At 41.7% G+C, this 26,873-nt stretch overlaps 1 pseudogene; it reads right to left on the bottom strand.

Moving 5' to 3' along the window:
- LOC116883227 overlaps nt 1-22,684 on the bottom strand; it is a 57,860-nt pseudogene extending 35,176 nt beyond the window's left edge.
- Nucleotides 22,685-26,873: the final 4,189 nt, after the last annotated feature.

The raw sequence follows: 26,873 nt of genomic DNA, 5'->3' as shown, positions 1-26,873 counted from the left end.
ACTCTGACCTCATAGGTAGCAATGAATATCCTAGTAAGAGCACCAGTGGAAGGGGAAGCCCTGGGTCCTGCTAATACTGAACCCCCAGTGAACTAGACTGTTGCGGGGAGGGCGGCAATGGGGGGAGGGTCGGGAGGGGAACACCCATAAGGAAGGGGAGGGGGGAAGGGGATGTTTGCCCGGAAACCGGGAAAGGGAATAACACTCGAAATGTATATAAGAAATATTCAAGTTAATAAAAAAAAAAAAAAAAAAAAAAAAAAAAAAAATAAATAAAAATAAAAATAAAAATAAAATAAAAATTAAAAAAATGCATGATATTGGCATAATATAAAATTGATCAATGGACTAAAATGGAAAACACAAAAATAAACCCAAATACCAATGGACAGTTACTTTTTGACAAAGAATTCAAAATCATAAAATGGAAAAATGCATATTCAACAAATAGTGTTGGTCTAACTAGATATCTGCATGTAGAAGAATGCAAATAGATCCATATTTATCACCCTGTGCAAAACTCAAGATCAAAGACCCCAACATAGAACATGATACACTAAATATAATAGAATAAAAAGTAGGGAACTTCCTTGAACACAGTGGCACAGGAGACAAATTCTTGAACTGAACGCTAATAGCTCAGACACTAAGATCAACAATTAATAAATGGGGTCTCATGAAATTGAAAAGCTTCTGTAAGGCAAAGGACAGCATCAATAGGAAAAAATGGCAGCCAGCAGAATGGGAAAATATCTTCACCAACCCTACATCCAACAGAAGACTAATATCCAAAATATATAAGAACTCAAGAAATTAGTTATCAACAACCAAACAAAGCATTAAAAATGGGTACAGAGCTAAACAGAGAATTCTTAACAGAGGAATCTCTAATGGCTAAGAAGCACTTAATGAGATGTTTTATGTCACAAGTCAGTAGGAAATGCAAATCAAAATGACTCTGAGATTCCATCTTATCAGAATGGGTAAGATCAAAAACTCAAGTGACAGCACATACTGGCAAGTTTCTGGAGCAAGGGTAATACTCCTCCATTGCTGGCGGGAATACAAACTTGTACAACCACTTTGGAAATCAATTTGGTGGTTTCTCAAAAAATTGTGACTAGTTCTACATCAAGATCCAACTATATTACTCCTGGGCATATACGCAAAAGATGTTCCACCATCCTATAAAGACACGTGCTCAACTATGTTCATAGCAGCCTTATTCAGAATAGCCAGAAACTGGAAAGAATCTAGATGTCTCTTAACAGAAGAATGGATAAAGAAAGTACGGTACATCTATATAGTGGAATACTTCTCAACTGCTAAAAACAAAGACATGAAATTTGCAGGCAAGGGAGTGGAACTAGAAAATATCATCCTGAGTGAGGTAACCCTGACCCAGAAAGACATGCATGGTATGTACTCACTTATAAGTGGATATTAGTCATAAAGTACTGAATAAACATGTTACAATTCGCAGACCCAAAGAAGCTAAGTAATAGGAGGGCCCATAGGAGGATGCTTGACTCTCACTCAGAAGGGGTACAAAATACACATTAGAGGTATATGAAGGGACAGGACTGGGTGGGAAAATGGGTAGGGAGGGGAACGAGGGTGGGTGGATCAGCAGGGTGGGGGTGGGAAGCAGGCTGGGAGAGAGAACAGAAATCGCTGGGACTAGCTGAAAACCTGTGATACCGAGGCTCCTATCAGAGTGACCCTAACTGAGACTCCTAGCAGCTGGGGATATGGAGACTGAAGTGGTCACCTCCTGTAGCCAAATGGGACTTTCAGGGTAGGGAGAAAGATATCAACCAATTCACAAAGCCTTCAACCCAAAATTTGTCCTGCCTACAAGATATGTGGAGATGAAGATGGAGCAGAGGTTGAAGAAACAGCCAATCAGTGACTGGCACAACTTGAGATCCACCCATGGGAGAGAGCTAACCACTCACACTATTAATGGTACTCTGTTATGATTGCAGACAGGCACCTAGCATGACTGTCTTCTGAGAGGCTTCATTCAGCAGCTGAGGGAACTAGGTGCAGAAACCCATGGCCAAAACTTAGGGAGAGCTCCAGGAGTCTTGTGGAAGAGTGGGGGTAAGGATTGAGGGAGTCAGAGGGGTCAAGGACACCACAAGAAGACCTATAGAGTCCCCTATGGGGTCTCACAGAGACCAAATCACCAACCAAAGGGCCTGAATGGGCTACACCTAGGCCTCCTACATATTTGTAGCAGATGAGTAGCTTTGTCCTCATGTAGGTGCACTAACACTTGGAGCAGGGGCTGTCTCTGACTCTGTTGCCTGTCACTATATCACCTTCCTTCCCCTATCTGGGCTGCCTTGTCTGGCCTCAGTGGAAGAGGATGTACTTGGTCCTGTTTCTACCTGATGTGCCAAGGCAGGTTGGTAGACATGGGGGTCAAGGGGCTTCTTCTCTGAAGAGAAGGGGAGGGAGTGATGGGAGAAGCGATATGTGAAGGTGAGACTGGGAGGAGAGAAGGGAGGGGGCAGAGATCAGGATATAAAGTGAATAAATAAAACAATAAAAAATAGATAATACTGAAAAACAAAATCTCCACAGTCTAATGTACAGGCAATCTGAATTCCCAGATGACTCTATATATCAAGTTACTTACTTGATAGAAAACTAACCAGTACAGAGGCCTAGCTAACAAAAAAGGAAGCTCCCATCCTAGTCCCAGATGAATTTCTCTATATCTTGCAGTCAGCATACATGGCACCTTGAGCAAACTAGTTCCACTGAGCAGCCAATAGTAGTGAGAACTGTTTGTATTATATTAATGTCTTCCAAGGCCTACTTGACCAACAATACGTATCCACGTAGCCCATTTATAACACTGGGATTTTTATTTAAAAATACATAGCTTGAAGTGGAAATTTCTGGTTACTTTGAAGACTCAGTGTGCCATATATTTTTCTGGCAGCTGTCTTTTGAGAGGATATTTTGCTGAAGCAGACACATGAGAGGATGTTTTACTGAGAACAGACACATGATATTTTTCTGAAAATTGTCTTGTGAAAAGGCATGTGATATTTTCCTAGATTGGCACTAGAGAGGAAGCATGATATAGACCTACCACCCCACAGACAGTGAGAATATGCTCTTGAATCTGTTCTCCTTGCAACCCTTGATGGTCTTCACTGACAGCATTCTTGCACTGGTACACCTTGCAAGGCTTTGCTGGTCTTTGATCTTCATTTCTTGTGACTTCATAGAGAGCAAAACACCAAAGAACTTCTCATGGTACTCCAACTGCTTTTTGCCACTTCTACAAACTCATGCCAATTAGACAGAACCACAAGGTTTCTCCTGGATATAGCTGCTATGAGGTTTCTTCTGGATCTAGCCACTGCTACTGATTTGTGTTTAGTGACACTATTGAACTGAACTGCTGGTATCCTGACACTATTGAACGAGACTGCTGATATCCTGACAATGAAGATTGGAATCGCCCCCAAAGAACTACTTCTAAACAGGTCCACATTCCCTTGTCCTATTAACTATCTTTCTATCCTACCTTTGCTCAGTGGGCTAGAAGAAATGTTGAAGCATTAAAGAACCCTAAATAAAGTTAGCCTTGAAAAATCTAAGTCTACAATAGCTTCTGAGAAAAAAAAAAAACACCCACTCACATGTTCACATGTGATATTTCTTGAGACAATTTGGTACTTTATTTTTTATTAAATTATCAAATATGATTTTCTTATGGCTTAACATGCATTGTTAGTTTTGGATGAGTTACCCCCTTTCCCCTGACGTCCTGTCCCAATTAAACCTGTCTAAGTCTGAGTTACCTCATTTAATTTCCACTTCCATCATTTTCCTACAATGTCATGCCTCCTTATGGCTGAATAAAATTCCATTGTGCATATGTACCACCTTTTCATTATCTACTTATCAGCTGATGGATTTCCAGGCTGGTTCCATTTCCTTACTATTATGAACAGAGCAGTAGTAAACATGGGTGTTTACTTGGTAGGATAGAAGTCCTCTGAGCATATGGTATAGTAAGGTCATATGGAAGTTATATGTTTTGGATTTCAAGAAACCTGCTTTCTATAGCAGTTGCATCAGTCTGAAGTAGAAATTTCTGGTTCTGTCATGTGATGCAGACTTGCATGTTGTTTTGCTGGAGCAAGACCCAGAAGAGGACCTGTGATGTTTAAAGACACAGGGTGCTTGTAGAGCTAGTCTTGCAGCCCTTCACTGGTCTGATGTCTTTGAGCCATTGAGAGGGACACAGCAGAGAACTTCTCCTGGCGTTCCAGCTGGTTCTGGTTGTTCCTGCTGACTCATGTTGATTTGGCAGAGTCCCTGTTGTTTCTGCTGGATTGTGCACCTCTGCTGATTCATCTTTGGTATCCTGACACTACTGAACTAGACTGCTGGTGTCCTGACAATAGAGATTGGAATCACCCCTCAAAAAGTACTTCTAAACAGGTCCACATCCCTTTGTCCTATTGACCATTGTTTCTCCACTTCCTTTAGGTGGTGGGCTAGGAGAGGAGTGGAAACATTTGAAAACCCTTATTAAATAGGTTTTGAAAAATCTAAGCCTGCACCAGTCTACAGTTCCACCACCGGTAAATAATGTATTTAGTAAATAAGTTCCCCTTTCTCCACATCATTGGCAACATTTGTTGTCATTTGTTTTGCTGATGAGATGTCAACCCAAAGTAGTTTTAATTCACATTTCCTTGATTGCTAAAAATGTTCAATATTTTTAAAAATTGTTTATTGGCCACTTATATTTCTTCTTTTGAGAATATTTTATTCAATTCTTTAGTCCATTTTTAACATTGGATTATTGTTTCCCTGTTATTGAGTGGAGGAGGGTAGCTCTCTATATTCTGGATAGGAATCTTATGTCAGATATATTACTGTCAAATATTTCTCCTATTATATAGGCCGTCTCTTTACTTTATCAAGCATTTTCTTTTCTGTTAGGAGCTTTTAATCCCATAAGTCACAACTGCTAGTTTTCAGTCTTAACTTCTAAGTGGCTAGAGTTTTTACTCAGAAATTCCTTACCTGTGCTTGTGTATTAAAAGTGTTGGCCCTACTTTTTACTATAGCATTTTCAAATCTATATTAAGATCTTTGATCCACTTGAAGATGGGTGTTGGGTTTATTGTTGTTGTTGTTTTTTCAAGACAGGGTCTCTCTAGGTATTCCTTGCTGCCCTGGAACTCACTATGTAGATCAGGCTGACCTTGAACTCCCAGACAGCTGACTCTCAAGTGCTGGGATTAAAGGAGTGTACCACCACACTTAGCATAGAGTTAAGTTTTATGCAGAATGAAAAATAAGAGTCTAAGTTTCATTCTTCTATATGTAGTTATCCAGTCTGACCAGAGTCATTTGAGGAAGATACTGTATTTTGCACAATTTTAAGCCTCTTTGTAAAAAAAAAAATCAAGTGGTTCTAGCTGTCTGCACTGATATGTGGATCCTCCATTCTGTTCCACTGATTTACGTTCGTGTTGTGGTGTCAATGTGGTATTTTCATTCCTGTGCCTCTGAAGTCTGATATCATGATACTTCCAACATCACGCAATTGATGAGGCTTGCTCTAACTATCTGAGGTCTTTATGCCTCCATGTAAATTTTAAGAGCATTTTTTTTTAATTTCTAGGGAAAACGGTGTTGGAATTTTGATGGGAAATGCTTTGGATCTACAGATTTGCTCCTGGTAAGACACCTACCTTCATAGCTTTGTTATTATGACATACATTTTCTCCATTACTAGCCTCAAAGAGATGCTAATAATGAAGGAAAGTTGGGTTTTGCCAGAGATGTTTTCCACATCTATTGAGATGATCAGGTGCTTTCTTTCCTTGAGTCCATCTCTGTAATGTATTACGTTTATTGATTTTCATACAATGAACCATCCCTGCATCTCTGAAATGAAGCAATTATGATCATGATGAGTGATCTTTTTTATGTGTTCTCAAATTTGGTCTGCCAGCATTCTGTTGGAAAAAAATAATGCCTCTATCATCATTAAGGAGATTGGTCTGTAATTTTACCTTTTTCTTGTATGCCTATCTAATTTGAGTATCAGGGTAATGTTGACTTTGTTTTGAACTGTGGCTTCTTCTGTTTTATGGAATAATTTGGTAAATATGAGTGTTAGTTCTCCTTCAGAAGCCTGGGAAAATTCTGTAGTGAGCCCATCTATGCTTGCATCCTTCACCAGACAGACTTTTCATGATGGTTTCAATCTTGCTCCTCGTTATTTGCATAATTTTTCATCTTGGTTTAACTTTGGTTCTTCATTCCTGTCTAGAAATTCATCTCGTCCACTAATATTTTAACATTTAGCTGAATATAGGTTTTTAAGATGCATCTTGATAATTTCTCATTGTTATCTATATTAATGTCTTTCTTTTCATCTCTCATTTTAAAATTTGGGCTTTCTCTTTTTTTTTTTAATACGATTAGAAAGTTTTGTTGGTCTTGTTTATTGTTTCAAAGAGCCAACTCTTCACTTTCTACATTTAAATCTTCTTTGTTGTGTTCATTTATAGTCTGTCTTCCCATGATCCAGCTCAAATTTCTTTTTTCAGTATTCCCTACTTGGTTGAATTTCATTTTTATATTCTACATTGAATGCCTCATCCATCTCTCTCTCTCTCTCTCTCTCTCTCTCTCTCTCTCTCTCTCTGTCTCTCTCTCTGTATGTTGTTGTTGTTGTTGTTGTTGTTGGATTCTAAGGCATGCATTGTCACCTCCTTTTATTTCTTTGAACAAACTTCTCATGCTTTCATATTTCTAAAAAAAACTTCTATAAGTCACTCTATTAGGAATCATTACTTGAGGATTGGTAGATTTTGAAATATGTGTTATCTAGGTTTTTCATGTTGTGTTTTCATATCGGGATTTGTGCATAGACAGTGAAATTGTTGGCTGATTTTTTTATTATTAATTTGAGTCTCGTTTCTTCTTTCATTTGTGTCATAAGGAGAACTAGGTTGTAATACAATTGAGATGCCATTTCTCTGTTAGGTGTTCAGAGTACCAGGCTCTCCCTAGTTCTCTGCAAGTAGAATGTTGTCTATAGTAACAGTCACGACCCAGAGTAGACCCATATGAAAATAAATGGGAGGGGGACTTTTAAGACAAAAAGGTGTCTCATGAGGGAATTTCAATGAAAGGTAGAAGGAAGAAAGAGATGGTAAAGGCGTGCTGAAGATAACTTAGAATATGTTCAGATCTCTGGAGGCTGAAGCTCGGGGACTTGGCAAACCAGGCCAGACTTTCTTCTTTGGGAAATGAGAACATAAAAGAGTAAGGGCACAGTGAGAAAACTCTGTGTAGGGCAAGAACACTGAGGAGCTGAAAGGCCTCCTCTGAGAGCTATCAAAGATAGAATAGATGCAGAGGAGGGAGAACTGGGTGGAGGTGAGTGATGCAAACTGACTGGCCCAATTGTAGGCTTCATCTGAATTCTCCCACATGCCTTCCCTGGCTCCCAAATGCTGTCTGGCCACTGGGAGTTGCTCTGCCAAAATGCGTTATTTTTACTTCAGGATGCTAATTGAGCATGGTCCTGAAGGATGCTGCTGAAGCAGATTCTGGGTGATCCCAAAGCCCCTCCCACCCATTTCCTCTAACAAAAAAAATGTTCCAGTTCTTGATCATCAGGTAAAATTGCTCTCACCTCTTCTCCGAAGCTTTACACACTCTTCCCGTGTGACTCACAATCTTCCTGCAGCAGCACCACACCCATGTGTGTCATTATGTGGCACATTGCTGCCTCCCAAATGTGATTGTGAGTTCTCTGACTTTCCGGAGTCATTCTGATGTGTATTTGTGTGGTGGTGGTGGTGGTAGTGATGGTGGGTGGCGTTATTCTCCAAACCTGACTCACAGAGCCCTTCCTCTGCTTCTTCATTCTGGCATCTAGAATCATCAAGCACATATCTGGGAACATGCCGTAGCTGCTAATGCTGTGAAATCGAAAGAGGAACTGAGAAATCCTGGCAGGCCCCTGACCTACCACTTCTGCACACAACACCCCTTTCCAGCCACCTGTCCGACCCACTTCCACAATCTGACTAGCCGTTTCTGAGTCTGTCTTCAGCCCCAGAGGCTGTATGTACCTCAGAGGCTCACCAGTTGTGGATTGGGGGACAGAAGGGGAGCTTGCCACATTGGAGCAGGTGCTGAGAGGGAACAACACAGCCAAAATGCATGTCCGCCCTGGGCTGCTGCCACAGCCAGTCAGAAACAAGGAGCACAGTGGCACCCACATGGTGGAGAACCAGAAGTGCAAGGTATCCATTTGGCATCGTAAACACAAGTGTCTCTATGGAGGGCTGTCCATGAAAAAGCCCCTGCCTGGGTGGATGATACACACCTCGGTTTTTGGCAGAAGCCAGTAGGGATCACTGTACCCAAAAATCTTGACCTTGTGGGCAGGGGAGAGGAGACAGTCACACTCCCACCCCCATGTATGGGCGCTATGTCCATATCCAGGCCCAACCTACATACAGATAGAGGGTTCAACTTCTATAGTCTACAGTCAGGTGGGAATTCAAATTACAAGCTGTGTCTACATGGCAAACAGTTGTGTAATCAGGAAGAATGGGTGGCTGTGGTCTTTTGTGGATCACATACAGGCCCAAGTTCCACTGGGCTAGAAAATAAATGTACCTTTCAGTAGAAAGGGGACCTTTGATGTTTTACAGTATTGGGAAGTGTTTTGTTTTTCATGTGTGCCAAGAACTTTATATCATTCCCATCCATTTCACATCACCTTATGCTCTCTCTCTCTCTCTCTCTCTCTCTCTCTCTCTCTCTCTCTCTCTCTCAGACAGCACTCTATTTGGATATTTGGATAGTTTGTATTTATATAAAAATTCACTGAACTGTACACTTTTAAAGGGTTAATTTCATGTTATGTTAATTATGTCTTGATTAAAATGCTCAGAGTTAGTTTTAAAAGTGAGAGAATATTTTAAGGGCTGTGTTGTCTGGCCAAATGGTGCCGCAATCATCTCATGACCCGTGGTCTCTGACTCTTCTGGAAAAAGATGGCATTTGTCTCACTAAGAATTGGAGAGAATACCCCATTGCCCATGTATTAATCAAACTTCTCTAGAAGGACAGAATCATGTATCTGGGTAAATGATAGGATGGATGGATGGATGGTCACTAGGTAAACAGATGACAGATGAATGATTGATAGATGACAGATAGATAATAGACTACTGATAGATAAATGATAGATATGAAGACAGATCAGGAAACTTCTTAGGGGGGTATTAGCTTGATGACTGGAAACTGAGACATCTCAGGATGATTCATCTACAAAGTTTCGAATAAGAAAAGTTGGTAGAATGGTTCAATCCATGTTCAAATGCCGAAGACCTGTGGATCTAGTTGTGCAAGTCCCAGATCTGAAGGCTGGAGAACCTCAAACACTGATGCTGAAGGTCAGGAGATGATTGTGGCAAGAGAAAGAAAAGGGAGAAGAGAGAGAGAGAGGGTATCAGGAGATGAGGAGAAGATGGAGGAGGGATGAGGGAGTGAAAGAAAGAAATAATCACCTTTTCTATACTTTCTGTTTCGTTCCAGATCTTACATGGCTTAGATGGAGTCCACTGCATTGAAAAAAGGTGACTCTTCCTAGCTTGGTCTATAGACTGAAGTGGCAACTTTTCTTTTCTGGAAACACATTCATAAGCATACCCAGAAATAATACTTTTCCAGGCATTCCTAGACCTCTTAGTTTTTAAGCTGGCACCTGTAATTAAGCACCACATCCCTCATCCTCAGACAGTTATGCACCTGTACCTAACGAGTCAGTGTGAAAAGGGATTTCACTCTGGTCTCCAAACATGTCATCTACTCTTTCCAGGAGCCCTTGGATACTGATGCCGTTACAGTCTATGCTGTGCTGTGTTTTGTTTTGTTTTGTTTTCTCAGCTTGACATAAACCTAGAAATATTTAGGAAGAGGAAATCTTATTTGAGGAAGTGCCTCCATCAGATTGGTTTATAGGCAAGTGTCCGTGGGGCATAAGAGATTTCTTAATGGTTGATGTGAAATGGTCCATCTCACTGTATATAGTACCACCCCTGGGCAAATGATCCTAGGTACCATATAAAAGCAGGTTGCAGCCACAATACAGATTACTAGCCCAAGGGAGGATGCTTGAATCTCACTCAGAAGGGGAAATAAAAGAGTCATCAGAGGTAGATGGAGGGAAAGAACAGAGTGGGAGGGGGAGGGGAGGAAAATGGGGGGGGGTGAGGTGGACAAGGTCTTAGGAGAGCCAGAGAGAGAGAGAGAGAGAGAGAGAGAGAGAGAGAGAGAGAGAGAGAGAGAGAGAGAGAGTCAGAAGATAAAAAGAAATCAGTGGCAGGTGGTGGGAGCATCTCTAGAATGTGCCAGAGACCTGGGATGGGGGAGGCTCCAGGAAGTCTATGAGGGTAACTCTAGCTGAGACTTCCAACAGTGGGGGATTTGGAGCCTGAAGTGGCCATCTCTTGTAGTCAGGCAGGACTCCCAGTGGAGGGCTAAGGACATCATTCTGCTCAGAAAACCTCTGACCCAAAATTTGTCCTACCTGTAAGAAGTGCAGGGACATAGATAGAGCAGGGACTGGGGGAGTGGCCAACCAAAGAATAGCCCAACTTAAGACTCATCCCATGGCGAAGAGAAATGGAAAAAGAGTCCTGATACTGTTAATGATACTTTGTTATACTTGCAGCCAGGAACCTAGCATAACAGTCCTCTGAAAGGCTCTGAGGACTGTACCAGCAACTGACAGAAACAGATGCAGAGACCCACAGCCAAACATTAGGCAGAGTACAGGAAGTCTTGTGGAAGAGTTAGGGGAAGGATTGAGGGATCTAGAGAGGATAGGGACTCCACAGGAAGACCCCTGGGGGGCTCCAAGAGACTGAACCACCAACCGAAGAGCATACATGGGCTAGACCTAAGCCCCCTGCACATGTATAGCAGAGGTACAGTTGGTCTTCTTGTGAGTACCCAAACAACTGGAGCAGAGGCGGTCCCTGACTCTGTTACTTGTCTGTTCATTCTGTTCCTCTAACTGCTTTGCCTCACCTCAGTGGGCAAGGATGTACCTAGTCTTTCAGTGACTTGACATGCCAGGGTGGGTTGGGGGGGTAGTCTTCCCCCTTCTCAGAGGAGAAGGGGAAGAAAACATGGGGAGGGGCTCTGTGAGGGAGAATAGGGGAGCTGTGATTGAGATGTGAAGTGAATAAGTAAATAAGTTAATGGGAAAAAATAAAGGAAGCAGTCTGAACAATCAATAGAGAGCAACCCAGTAAGCAGCATTCTTCCACGACCTCTGCTTCAGTTCCAGATTCCTGCATTTTATTCCTGACTTGGCTGCCTTCAGTATGCTATGACCTGGAATGTGTAAGCAGAATAAATCCTTTCCTATCCCTTCGGCCAGTTTTTATCACAGCAATAGAAAGCTAACTAGGACACATTCCAGGAACCAGACTGTACCCAAAGAATCCAAAACGGTCTGTGATGTATCATCCAAGCCCAGAATCAGAATAGCACAATGAATTCAGACTGCAAAGGAACCAATTCAAAGCTTACAAATATGTGCACTGCAATACTTTTTACAATTAAAAAAAACAAAACCCTGAAATAGACTTTTAAAACACAGTATGAGAAGTCCTTACAATGAAATAGAATAGAACTCTCAAAGGCCATGGCTCTAGAGCACTTTTGCTGATGAGTTTATGATGGGTGCAAGAAAATGCACAACACAAACTTCCAGACCATATGTGTATTATATTCTCAATGAGGATAAAATTATATATGCCAAAACAAATGTGGGGAGAAAGATATGGAATGTAACAATGATTTCCAGTGGGGAGATATTTCCATTCAATGGGTTTTAAGGGTTTTTTGTCCCCTAAGTAAGTATCTTAGCCCGTTTTCTATTGCTACAGCTAAATATTTGAATAGTGAATACAACTGAATATGATAACAAACAGAGATTTGCTTAGGTCACATTCATGAATGCTGGAAGTCCTTATTCTTATACCATAACATGGCAAGGGCATCAACTTCCAGAGCAAGTAGACATATTGAAGAGAGCTACCTTTTCCAGTGAAGCCACACCCATTAATTAGTCCATCTCTTTATTAATCTATGAATACACCAATTGATTTGTTAGCCAGAGCCCTCATGACTCGACCACTTGCACAAGGTTCCATCTCACCACTACTGCTGTACTAGGAGTCAAATTGTAGTGAGATTTGAGGGAGGAATAAACTACACTGAAAACCTCACAATCTCTGCAGCCTTAGTGGACTATGCCTGTAATTTAAGCACTCAGAAGGCAGCACAAAGGAAAATGGAACCTGGGCTCTTTTTTGCTTAAGTGGAACCCTATATCAGGGGGGAAAGGCAGTAAGAAATAGGATTTTTCTCAGAGAAATGAAACATTTGAGGGGGAAACTCTAGGTAATCAAATAAAAGAAATGTAGCTAATCACAGGATTTCACCATGTCGGGGGACAGGGGTGAGTAGTTGAGTGTCAGTGAATCTGCAACCAGGATGCTTCACCAGATGAGGAGGAGGTGTTGCTCCTCAAGTGATTTCTTGTACAATTTCCTCTGATATTTTAATATCTGCAGCAGCTGTCATTATTAGCCTTCATGGTATAAAGAAAAGAAATCCATATTAGCCACAATAACTTATTTTCAGTTGCAGATCAATGGCGCATCTCAACGAAAGAGCATTCTCTATTTACAACCACAGACGGTTTTTGGTGTGGCTGCCTTTCATGTGGCATTTCAGGACCCAGACTCCTTTCATCTGTGCCTCTGCCTTCTTTGAGGTCCTCAGAGCCTCTTCGCTCCAGAAGCATGAGAAGAGAGAGGACAGAAGAATGGAAGTAAGGCTGTGGCAGATATGCCCTCTATAAGGTCCCTTTGTCCCAAATCAGGCCTGTGACTGTTTCTAGCTTCTTCTGTGGTCCTAAGGAGAAAGAAAATGATTCAAGGAAGAACCAGCCCTTTTACCACATAATTTCAACAGTGGGAGACACAGTGCATGAAGACTGCACAGCTAAGAACAGGCAGAGAAATTACTCAGTGACCATGGTGAGCCTTGGTCTTGTCCACTTAGGGATCATGTCCTCTTCTAGGTCTTCAGAGTCTCAACTCAGTGACATTTGCAAGTGCCCTGCCACAAGTATTCATCCAGGGCATAGACACCAGAATGACCTGATGAAAATCCTCATTTTAAATATTTTTGAGGCTCTTCAGATCTATCAATAATTAATGTTCCATACTTTCTTGCCAGGTTGTTTTCCTTGATTAAACTTCTGCACTTCCCCATTCAATATTAACAGCAGGCGTGGTACAGTTAGTTCCTTGCTGTGCTCATGATGTAGCATCAAATTTATAGGCTTGTTTTCTCAAGGCTAAGACGTCAAAGACCTATCTCTACTTCTTGGGGGCTCTCCCAGCCGGTAAGGTCTGCTGCCAATAAGAAGAGGGCTGTGCTTGGTTTTCACATTTTGAGTAGAACAGAAAGTCTTTGCCTGGACAGCTGAGTGCACTAGAGGTACAGTACCCTTGGGGTGGCCAAGTGCTGTTCTTGCAAGCAGGAGGTTCTAAGTTCAATCCCCAGAACCCTTGTTAAAACAAAAACAAAAGCAGTCTGTGTGATGCTATTCTATTAAACTCAGCACTGGGCGGCAGAAACAGGTGAACGGGTATATCTCTGGGGTTCAGCTAGTTAGCCTAGCCTACTTAGTGGGATCTAGGCCTCTACACATTCTGTCTCAAAATACTTGAGGAACAATATCCAAAGTTGCCTTCTGTTCTCCACATGTGCATTTGTACATGCACACACACAGAAACAAGTGATTCTGGGCAATATGGCAGAATGTCCCTGGGTAGAGGGGGACCTACTTAAGAGCTTCAGGGCCCTTCTTAAAGGAGGCAAGGTTTAGCTGAATGAAGTGTGGACTAGTTACAGGAATTTGGGGGCAAAGCAATCATCAAAACTGAACCCAATTAACGTTTTAGTTTATGTTGTGAGAAATATTAAATAAAGGCATCATCCCACACTAGCACCTGCTTCTGTCCAACCCCAGCGGTCTTGCTGCTTCCATGGCTAACCCCATGTCTGGTCTGCCCATCTCTCGGCTCTCTTGCTGCAGATTCAGCTCACATTCCCAGCCATCTGCCCCCTATGGTTAGCCGTCACAAATCCCTGTAACCCAGTAAAAATCAAAACTCTAGAGGCTTGTAATTTATCAATCAGATTTATATCAGTAAATTCTCATACCACAAAACATCCCCACATTGAACTCAGAGCCAATTGATATTGATATAAATTACCCATCTAGATAAGACAAATTGTCCTGTAATTGTCCATCCCTTATAAGATATTCATAGCTACCTATGGCTATTTAAAGCTACACAGAATCTGCATCATCTTTCTCTTCCTCCATATTCCTTCCTTCTTTGATCTCTCGTCTCTCTGCGCCATCTGTAAACTTCTCAGCCCACCTTCCCTTTTCACTGCCCAATCACAGGCTCTTGCCTCATCTTGTGCCTGCCCTCGCCTGCATAGAGACAGCAACCCCCAAGTTTATAATTTAGTTTCCAACATCAAGGTCCCTCTAGACCCCAAACAATGAGCTCTCTCACTACACTACAAGGATGATCTCACTTGACTCTTGTGTGTAGCATATTTTCAACCTCTTTCTTTCTCCCAGGGGGAAAATGGTTCAATTTCTCCTGTCTTCTTCCAAAAATATGACCTTTGGAAGTCTCAACAGGTCCTATTAAGTATCTTTGAGGATACCCTCACAAGCAACAGTGGTGAACAAGTGATATTCATTTCTTGACATATAATATAAGAAAACGTCCCATATACTAGGCAGTTTTCAGGGAAACAGACAGGTAAATTTTCCCATTCAAAGAGTATGACAAAGGCTGTTGCTGGGTTTTGTTCTTACCTGAGATTGTTTGCCAAAATCTTTCTCACGAGTCTATGGTGAAGATCATCTACATTGCTCCCAATAGATCCAATCATTCACTCATTCCAGGCATGAGAGACCAACTTGACCAACATAAAATTTAATATTCTATAATTCACAGAGATCCTAATTTATTCAGCATCTGGTTTTGGAAAAAAAGACCACTGAAAGAATTTGCAGGGTGTATGTGTTATTGATACCTTTAACCAGAGCCTCTCCATTCACATTCAAAGGCAATGATCTGCCTGGACTATTTTTCTGTGCTTCAAAACCAATGCGTTCTCACCACTTGGTTGGCCTTGTTATCTGTCTTCAGAATTTTTCATTCTCTTCCCTTGATTGTGATTACATCAAACCATTAAGAGTTCCCTCCCCATAATTGAGGGCTTTAAGTGAGTACCCCTATCAGGTTTCAACCTAATTAATGTTCTAAAAACATCAATTTATCCTTTATTAACCTGGAAGGGTTTTTTTCCACAAATACATTTACCAACGCATCTCAATGTGTTCTCATACTGATGTGAGACCATTCCCTTGAAATAGGAAAGCAAGGTCTTATTATCCCCATTATCGAAGATGAGATACTAAAGCTAGAAAGGTAGCATCCCCCAGATCTAGGATCAATTCTTGGGTGGGCCTTCTTCCCAAAATATTTAGCAGCCTTGCTTGGAAAAAACAATACAGAACACGGCAATAGCCCCTTACCCTAGCACCCAAGCTTCTCTAGCTTGCTTCCCAACTGTTCCTAAACCTGTCTTTCAGAATACTAGTCATTGAAATAAATAATTTCATAAGAGAAAGAGCTCTTCTATGAGGTAGCCAACTGAGTGGAGATGAGAAAGTGAGCCTCCTTAAGGGCAGTTCAGGAGTCCTTATGGGGGTAAAGAAACAGCATGTTCCAAGGTGTAGAGAGAGCTCATTGGAGGTGCAGAGAAAAGAGTGGAGATTAGTGGTGCACACATCCTTAGTCACACCCCTTAGTTTTTCATAAGACACTGTCCAGGGAAAGCTTCGTTAGCAAGCTCTAATGGAGATATAGTTCTGTCTGGCTTGTTCAAGTCAAGAGTCTCCCATTGAACACCTGTGTGGTGTCAGGGACAGGGTTGATATTTTCAGTTGGTTTGAACTAACCTCCAAGTTTCTGCAAAATATTTTAGACAACTTTTAGCATTACGCCTCAAGTTCAGAATGTGACCAACACAATGCTAATAGTCATGTGTCACTTGGCTATAGAGCTTCCAATCCTGGTAGTAAAAGAAATAACCAAGAGCATGTGAAGCCAGAGGGCTTGTTTAGTGTTTCCCTCTATAGACTCTTCTTGTATACCAGTCATCTGTTCCGACTGAGCTTGTAGTCCCAGTGTTCTGAGTATGCCTTCCCCAGAGCTTTGCTGGCATCCCCAGGTCCTTTCAGGAACTTGTGAGTGGGCTTCAGGGAGGCAGAGTACACTGCAAGGTGTTATGGGAATTCCATGTGCTTCTGTGTGTTTGCCAGGGAAGAACAGACCTTGAAAAGGACCCGTGACATTCACCACCCCCACCCCACCCCAACACAAATAAAAGGTTGGAAATCAAGTCCATGGATGATTTCTCTTGCTCCAAATGTCCTTCTCAGTCCTCCTGACCTACCTGATACTATGCTTCTTAATTTCTCTTCAGAACTTAAAGCCAAACACTGTCATTGGGACTTGGCAGATTTCCCTCTCTGGAATAGTTTAATTGCTCTCTTCTTTCCAAATATTAATTCAAAAACGGAGAAGCCGGATTATTCCTAGGGTGGCCTTTACATATGCAAATAACATGTGATAACTTATCTCAATTGATAGCACAATTATCCGTAAACTTTAATCACTCCCTTCAGAGTTGATTTACATCCTCCTATTACCACAGCGGTCCTGTGTGACAAAGCAGAGGAAGAGCTGAGTAGATATTTAACCACTTTGACAGATAGTGTTCTGACTATGAAAAGAAAGTCATACTCTCACCTGTAAGAACTGCATAATGATACTATATGTGGGGGCTGGGGGAGGAATGGGAAAGGCTCAACTTCTCTCCAAATACCAGAAACAGACCCACCCAGGTGCCCATGAAGCTTGCATGAAGAGTAAGCCTTCAAAGGATTGATTGATTTGGGGGGATATCCCCAGGAAGTTAGCTCAAGAGCAGTAAAGTGGATGAAGGTAGTGAGGACACTGGATGCCCAACCTTGGCATCCTGGCAGCCTTTTATGTCTGGAAGCTTTCACACTCCGGGTAACTGAAGCCTCTTCTGTTGGCTACACTCCCCCCAATTTTGAACTTATCACATACTGTTCTCCACTCAGTGGTGTCATGTTGTCCTGGGTAATATGTGGCTTTCCCCTGGACAGAGCCATTATGGAGCACTCTACTTGGATGGATTATGTCAAACCCAATACATCTGAGAAATGCACCATTGTCCGTCCACCTTCCCAATTAGTACAAAGTAGCCCCCTTATCATCTACCACATTTTCTGCCCTTCTATGCTGTAATGACTAGTTTCCTTTTATGTCTTTTTTTAACTTTAAACAAAATTTTATTATACAAAGGTTGTCACACAATTAGATATTTCTCTATTTTGTATAAAGTTATTCTTATTCCACAGAAAGGCTGCTTCTGAACATCTCATCCGGTCATGCCAGCACTGTATTCCTGACTGTAACAGAATCTAGTATAAATGCCGAGTGTTTTGACTTGAAATCAGGACACAATCTATGGCTTTTGCATTCAGTACTAGGAATGTACAAATGTTTTATTGAAAAAATACAAAATAAATTATCTGAAATATGGACAACATCAGCAGTAACGATTATATATTATTAATGGAAATCAATAACTGGTGTGATCAACCAGTCATTTTTTCAAGTGATTTCTCTGAAGTCATTGGTCAAGAATCTGCTTTGAACTTCCTGTCACAATTCTTTGATAAGGAAAACCAATATCCTTGGAGGTAGAACATGCTACCTCTCATTCCACACATTGTTCCCAATTCCAGGGACCTTCTCTTCTGTAGGAATTTCTGTCAGTATAGCTTCTACTGTACTTATGAAATGATTAGTTTTAAATGTTATGTTTTCACAACTTAGAATCTAAAAATCTATAGTCAATTGAAAAGTTGACTATATCAGGCCGGTCTATGGACATGTATATGGGGAATTTTCTTAATCTTTGATTAGTATAGGAAAATCCAGCCCATTGTGGGCAGCACCATTCCCTAGGCTGGGCTATTAACTGTGTTTAAGAGGAAAAAACTAGTTGAGAAAAACCTGAAAGGAAGTAACATGGTGCATTAATTTCTCTTTACTTAAGTATGTAGATGTGGTGTGGTCAGATACTTTAAATTACAGCCTGACATCCCCCCAGTAATGGACTATGGCCTGAAACTGTGAGCTGAATAAACTCCTCTGCAAATGTCTTTTGGTTGGGCTATTTTATCACAACAATAAAAATAAAGCTAGAACATTTTCCATCTGAGCTTCCAGTGTACTCGTTGTTGGCCTCCACAAAGACATTTCTGCTCCCTAATCCCTGAAAATTATGGGCATGACCTCATTTGGACAAAGGGTCTCTGCAGGTATAATAAAGAATGTTGGGATGAGGAAGTCATTGAGGGTTGTCCAGATGGACCCCTAAACCTAGTGCTGTTTTCTCTGTCAAAAATGTAGATGAACACAATTGTGAATTCCCGCAATGTCAAAATATCAATAAAGTCACAATTATGTCAGTTTTGTTGACTATAATAGACCAAGTATTTGTAAATTTGCCTGATAGATGTGGCCATAGGCAATTATAGATTCATTTGATTCTCTCATATGATTTTGGCACATCCATGTATTCATGTGCTCCTGACTCAGTTTGGTATTTTAGCAAGTTATCTATCAGTCTGTGGCGTGGTTTATGCTAGACAAGTTGTGATTATTTACCCGCACATACATATACACACAAGATAGAGTCATTCTGCCTCGGATTTGTAGTAAAAATGGACCCAATACCTGATGTTTATGTGCTTATTTTTTTAATGGAGTTACTCAGGGAAAGGCACAGACTGAGTGCCCTTGTTTTATACAATATGGAGCAAGTTTGAACAGGATAAAGTTCATCTCTACACCCATTAACAAGTGTCCTTATCTGAATGAACAGGGAAATTACAGAGTCAGAAGAGGAGGAGGTGGGTTGGAGAGATGGCTCAGTGGTTAAAAGCACTGACTGTTCTTCCAGAGGTCGTAAGTTCAATTCCCAGCAACCACATGGTAGCTCACAACCATCTGTAATGGAATCTGATGCCATCTTCTTGTGTGTCTGAAGACAGTGACAGTGTACAATACATTAAATAAATGATATTTTTTAAAAAGAAGAAGAAGAGGCAGTGGGACCACAGAAAGGGGGACTGCCATCATGTGACCACTGGCCAAAGAATACCAGGAGCTGGAAGAGGCAAAGATAGATTCTTTTTTGAACTTTCAAAGATGCCCATCCTACTGACACTGTAATCTTGGCTTTCTGATCTCTGGTGCCATGAGATGATATATTTGAAGTCACCTAGGTCATGTCAACTTTCTATCGCAGTCATAGCAAGTCTGATTCCCAACATCTTACATAGTAATAACTAATATTCGTCAGATGCTGACAAGGTGCTAATTCTTCTGCATGGATTAGCTAGATGACCTTCAGAAGAAACTGTAGAATAGGTATTTTCATGTCCCTATTTATAAATGAGATGGAACAGGGCCCCAGAGGATACACAGCAGGTCCATGTCTCCTCCACAGGTAAGAATGAGAGTCCAACCAAGTCAACTGTATAACTACAAGCCTATGTGCATAGCCACTAGGTGGCACTGTCCTTAACGCGTGTCATCTAATCCATGTGATTCTAGAAAGCTTCTGACTTAGCTATGACTTCTTATTTCCATTCTCCAGTCTGTATCTGATGTTGTCTTTCATAGTTATTTATGAACTTGCTCTTCCACCACAATGGCCAACTCAAGAATGCTGGAGCTGTCCATAAACCTCTCTCACATACTCCCTCCAAATGCCATAGCTTTTGGTCTCTAGACCAGCAGTCCTTAAGCTGAGCTATATGTGCACTTGAGGGGATGCAGACTTTACTAGGGTTAATGGCTGAGAGTCATTGTAAGAAAGACATACTTTAGATTGGTGAGTACATTGTTTTTTCTTTTTAATTTTAAGATGTTGGACGAGTCAAACTCAGGGCCTCATGAAGGACAAGCAAGCACCTTACCACTGAGCTACATCCTCAGACACGCCCTTGATTTAAATGACTTTGTTGCCCATGCAGAGGGGTTGGGGATTTAGCTCAGCGGTAGAGCGCTTGCCTAGCAAGCGCAAGGCCCTGGGTTCGGTCCCCAGCTCCGAAAAAAAGAAAAAAAAAAAAAAGACAAAAGATAAGTTGCCCATGCAGGTCTGGAACTTGGAAGCCTTTTGCTTCAGGCACCACTGCTCTCTGAATAAAATCTGTGCCATTCCCCTTTGTTGCTACAACACAGCTGTGGATCAACCCACACCAAATTCTGTGGTATCCAATAGCTATCATTTATTCTCACTGAAACAGAGGAATAGGTGGAGTCACTTTTAAGGCCATGGGGTGCATTTGGGCAGGTTAAACCTGACTGCCCATCACATGATCATGGCCCTGCACTGGGATGGAGCCAACATTTGACTTAACGATGTTCTGTGAGTGAAATCTGATATAATTCCAGGTGTTTAGAGCCTCAGCTCATTATGGCCTTGCCTCACTCATCTTCAGAACATCTGGACTATCTGCTTGGGTTATTAAGTCACTGATCTATGAACTCTGTTGCCTTCTGCTTATGAAGGAGACAGGATATTATACACAGGTAGAGGGAGGGTGTTAGACACTCAGTGTTTGCCAATAGGTCGTGGTGTTAGCCATGCCTGCCACAGACAGACACTTATGAGCCAGATACTGAGCATGTCCCAGCATGCAGGTTACACCATCTTTGACATTTTTCATCACCCTTCTCCCTGTTCCAGTTGTAGGCTCAGGGAAGGAGAGGCTGACTTCTAGGCTTCTAGAGAGAGGCTCACGTTTCCATCTGGGGCTCTGCATCTTTGTGGTAAGCACTGACTGGGACAGCTCGATTCTGTAATCTTTGGGACCCAGCTGAAGGAAACTGATGCCTGGTGTCTGGTTTTCCCATGGCCAAAGGAGAAGCACTGATGTGCAAAGCTGCAGCCGCCTATGGGGAAATGGAGAGTTGGAGCTGGTAATTCATCTCTCCCTATACTTGTTCTGAAATGGGCTATTCCAACACAAACTTGATGGCTCCCCTGCTCTTGCTTTCTTATCAATTTTTGAAAACTAAAATGAGCCTTTTTCCCTCCTGGAATCAACAAGATTAGCTGCTGGGTGAACAACATTGAACCTTCCATTCTTGGTTGAGAATAAAAGATCTGTGAGAGAAACTCTCAAATCAACTTCTCAACTCACAAGAGAGCAGGAAGTTGTAGATTGTGTAGAAAGTAAAATAAATACAGGATGGTTTAAGTGGGGATAATATTCAAGTCTTCTTGGAATAGTGGAGTTTCCCAAGAATTTGGATGTTAACTCTTTTCCTCTTTTCATTGTTATTCCATGGCAAATTGTCAGCAGTCTTAGCAGTAGCCATGTATCATTCAGCTTGCAAAATTATTATGAAATGAAAGGTTGTCTGGAGACCACTCTGTATTATTTTGTACCTAACCAGTTTCAGGTAATCCTGAAAATGGACTTGTGACTTCTAGGATCCTGTCCTCAACGATAGGAAAGATTAAGGTAATAAGGAAAAAATTCAGCCAGATAACCTACATAGTACAGGATCACCTTGACAACCTAAGTAGTACAAGATGACAGTGGCACCACCTTGACAACCTAGGTAGTACAGGATCATGGTCCTTTTCACAATGGCCCCTGTCTCTACCCAAGGTGGTATTTAGCCAATGTGGTAGTGAAAACCAAATTCAGAGAAAAGTTGGTATTCAGAGTAAATCTTCATTTAACTAATATGAATATATTTATTATGGGGAACTAAGATAGGCTCAACCATACCAGACCCTAAAGAACAAGAGTCTAAGGTAGGATAACCTTCCTCAGGGTTGGAATGAATAAAGAAAGAAGGGTGCAGGGATGTTGAAATAAGTCTTCATTATAATCTATTTATGCTGGTGATAACAGGGAATTGTGACATTCAGGTTATAGACATGTGAGTGGAATGTATACTAGTGTTTTAGGGTAAAAGCCCTGATTCAGAGCTCACAGCAGACTCGGTTTTGCTATCCACTCTGATGTGTCAACTGAAAAGCAGAAAGAGGATTTAATTAACATGGCTACCCTGCAAAGAAGTGATAAATGGTTTTATGAGCCAAAACTTTCAGATTTCTTTAGGGAATGATAGGAGGTACTCAGCCCAGGTCAAGATGTAAACTGTCTGATGTTATTGCAGTTCTGGTTCTGAGAGGCAGTTAAAAGAAGTCCTGGTTGGAAGGTGTTGGGGTACATTGTGTGAAGGTGTGTCTCTGTATATTGTTAATTCTGTACCAGCAGAGAGCTAAGTGCTGGTAGGATCATGATATTGTTATTTCTATGACCCATTTACTTGTGTCTTACCTTGTAAATTTTCATCTTTCCTCACTAGCCTAGGGGAATCTAGAATTATATCTAATTGTCTATAACAAAGATATGACAACCAATGGTTGGGCATGAAGTGGAGGGCAGAAAGAGAGGGAGCAGTGAGGGGTGCTGAAAGAAGAAATGAGACACAGGAGTGGACACATTAGTGGACAAACCAAAGCAGAGCAGAGAGATAGAGCTAGCCATATGTCAGGACATAGTGCCAGGATTGGTCAGATTAAGCTAGACAGCTGTCCGAGAGACTGCCCTAACTAAAAAGGCCTAAACTTTAAAAATATTAAAAAGCTACTGGTTCAAGAAAGTCCTGCTATACAAAGGGGTAAACTGGTTCCTCACAGATTATTACTCCTGCTCCAAAGCCTCTCTTTCCCAAGTGTCTTTCCTTCTGTGTTTGAAGGTGCTTATCAATGAGTCTTATCACTCCTGAAATCCACAGCGACTTGAGATTTTATACAATACCCAGAGACTGTCTTCTTCACAGAGTTACATCAAATGAAGTAATAATGACATCACTAGGTCATATAATCCTATCAGACCAGCATCAAGTATGTGGCCCTTTGTTGACAAGAAATGCCATTAAACAGCATTGGACAGCATTGGGATTTACAATGTATTAAAAACTGTATCTTTCCCTCTGAACATAAAGTGAAAATTTCTAGGTGAAAACTTGGGGATAGTACTGCAATCCATTGCTTCTCGAAATTCCTCCAACCACTATGGCTTCCAAAGAATTAAAATGTTATAATGGTTGGGGTTTTTTTTCCAACTTGACACAATGTAGAAATATCTGGGAAGTAAGCCCAATTAAGGGCTTCCTAAATCAGATTGGCTTATGGAGACATCTGTGGAGGATAGTATGGTCTTAACTGATGGGAGAAGACCCAGCCTACGAGTGAGCAAGATAATCCCTATTTTGGGACGCTGGTGTGTATAAGGGGTGAAAGGCTGCAAACCACTATGCACGCACCCCTTCTTTTCTTGGTGCTCTTGCTTAGGATGGGATGTGACTAACTGCTTCAAGCTCTACCCCGACTTCCCCAAAATATGAGTGTTACCTGGAAATCTTAACTGAAATAAACCCATTCTCTTGCAGTTGCTTGTTGTCTGAGTATTTTATCAGAGCAACAAAAATGAAACTACTCTGGGGAGAGGGCAAAGCCATTCCGCATTTCCCTCAGCCTGTGCTTGCTGGGAAACCGTATTTCCCTCCCCATTCACATCAATTTCCTTTTCAGAATCACCTTTACCCTTAGTTCTGCCTTGGCTCCTTTTCATCCTTTCCTTCCCACACTCTTGCTTCGACCAGTCCAGTGTGTCCGCTCCCACTCTGAGACAGCTGAACTCAGCATGGAAAAGCTCAGAAGCCACAGCATCTGCCTTAGTCAGGAGCTCTCCCGTAGCACAGAGCCAATGGGGATAACATGGAGCGGAAATGGTTTATTATGAGGAATTTGCCATGGTGATGACGCAGGCAACCTAGCACCTGTAAGCTGGTATCCCAGAAGGGTTGGCGGCATCCCCGGGAGGCTGGTGACATCCTGGGGCAACTGGTGACATAGTATAAACTGAAGTCTGGGTTTAAAGGCCTAAGAACCACTGCAGCAGAAACTTAGCTCAAGCAAATCCTGTAGCCCTTTCCCCGGTGCTCTGAATCTCAGCCCTCAGCAGTTTGGGAAGGGCTCGCCCACCTCGGGCAGCCACCTGCTTTACCTGCCATTCGCCTGCTAACCTCTTCTGATGTTGCCCTTACAGACAGCCTGGAATGTTTAACTGAGCATCCTGCTTTTCCAAACACTAACATCCCAGCTGTCTGGTACCGCAGTCAGCCCACCACTGTCTTTCACAAAGGAGTTTGATGATCCTTGTCGTGTGGGAAGAAACTTTCCATTCTCAGATACACTTACTCCAACTTCAAGTCGTCAGCTGCTAACTGCCTCCTTTCTTCCCAGGAGACAAGCATGCTTCCTTCTCAAATGTTGAGCTTCACTCTGCACCTATGACAAAGCATGCTGCCTGCATGCTCTTCTTGCCTGCAGTGACACTGCTCTCTCTTGACACTGGAACCATCAGAATAGGTCGCCTTTCTCCTTCCTTGCTGATGCCCAGTCCTTCTCTATCCCTTTGATAATTCTCTTACAGCATCAGCTCTTGGCTCACTGGTGACTCTCCCTCATTCTGTGACGTCACCATGAGGCCCTCCATGATTGGATTCCCTCTGCAGCAATATTTGTCTCCTCTCCCGTAAGATCACAGCATCGATCTTGTTTTTACTAACAATTACATAGTGCCTAAAAACCCTTTTTAAAACACAACTGGTCTCACGCATTCAATCTCAGATCAAAAATGACTAAAGAAAGCACCATGTTGCTATAGATACATATTACAGGTAATTAGTCTATCAGTGACTGTGTCTGTGCTAAACATGCACACTCTTTCTGCTACTTGCCGATTATTGCTAAACAATAGAGAAATTTTAATGAATTGGATGTTATTTCACCAGTCTGTAATTTCAGTACTCAGGCAAGCTAAGGCAGGAGAGTTGACATTCAAGCAATCCTAGGCGTAAATAGTGAATTTCATGCCACCAATGGATACATAACAAGACTCTGATTTAATAAAAAACAAAATAGTATAACAATCGTTTACATAGGATTTATATTGTGCTGGGTATTATGACTAATCTAGGGATGGATTTAAAGTATGAAGAAGATAAGTAGATAACCATTTTTGTATAAAAGACTTGAGCATTAATGGATTTGGACATCTGCAGAGGACTTCTTGCTGCTCTGGAAGGAAAAAAAATCATTATTTGCTTAAGACACTGGGACCATTGCTCTGTGAATCCTGAAGGATAACCATATCGCATAGATAATTTTCACTTCATCAACTCATGGTCCATGAGTCAATCCACCATCAAAGAATGGAAAGCATCAACTTAGGATCTCTCTCAGCTCCCTCCTCACTTCTGCCCTTCTCCAGACTCACGAGCACAGGTGCAAGCCTGGTGGTATCTACATGTGTGTGCTTCCCTCCAATGGGCCAAGCATTGCTCAAGAAAAATCGTATGATCTGTATATGTGACAAGACAAGCCCATGAACACTTGAAAGCATTCTCACCCCATCATTCTTTCTACTCTGCCAAGCCCCTTCCTTCCCTTCCACTCTCAGTTAATGAACTTGTCTTACTTTAGGTCTTACTTAGGAAAACTGAAGTAGCCCAGGTATTAATGACTCCATGTCTAAATCTTCAGCCCTGAATGTCCCCCCTCAATTCTAACTGTAAACTAGACATATCTACTAGGGTATTGTGAAGCATCTTAAATGTAGCCTGACCAAACCCCTCTAGTAATTTTCCCCTGTTTCTAAGAAGACACTGTTTCTAAGTCTTCCAAATCGCAGAAAAATCCTCCAGTCATCTCATTTATTATTCAGTGTTTATCAAGAAGATGTCATGGTTAGATGCCCTCCAATATCCACTCTCCCTATTAACATACAAAGTCAAGGTCTGTGCAACCAGTTGTGTGATGTCATTTTAAGACAACTGTAGTTATGTGACCCAGATCTGGCCAAATGGTATACACCAATGTTCCTCGTAGAATTCCAAGGAAACTTCTAGAAGGAGAATGACCCAGTGGGAATGACCACTCTTGACCTCCTTTCTGATTCTTATTGGCCAAAATGCACACTGAGGGATTGAAATGCCAGATGACTCAGTATCCATCCTGTGGCAAAATAGGAATCCTATGGGAAGGCTATAAGAGTACTAAGAGGCTGGGATGGAATCCAAAAGCGTTTGACCTGGCCCTGCACTGTCTATGTCTGGACATCTTACCACTTCTAAAGAAATAGGGCCATATTTTCAGATGCAGACATTTAGCAGCTCTACTGTGCAGCTAACTGCAGACCCTGACACACATGTGACTGCAAGGATAGCAAGTTCTTGGGCCCTGATTACAGGACTGGTATCTACTCCAGAAAGGTGGGTGATGGCCTGAGTTTTTGTAATGCATCAAAGAAATAAACAGACAGGGTGCTTAAGCTCCAAAATAGACACTTATTGTTCCTTCATTTAGGATACTAAATTCTCTTCTTTGGTTCTGAGTTATCACAAAAATACCTCATTTGGGGTTTTATTTTGTTTTTCCCTGTGACTTCTATGATACATTTGGATAAAAGCCCA

This window comes from Rattus rattus, chromosome 14 (assembly GCF_011064425.1).
Source record: "Rattus rattus isolate New Zealand chromosome 14, Rrattus_CSIRO_v1, whole genome shotgun sequence".
NCBI classification, from domain to species: domain Eukaryota; kingdom Metazoa; phylum Chordata; class Mammalia; order Rodentia; family Muridae; genus Rattus; species Rattus rattus.
Note: the sequence above shows the minus strand (reverse complement) of the source record. Positions and strands in the feature narration are given on the sequence as shown.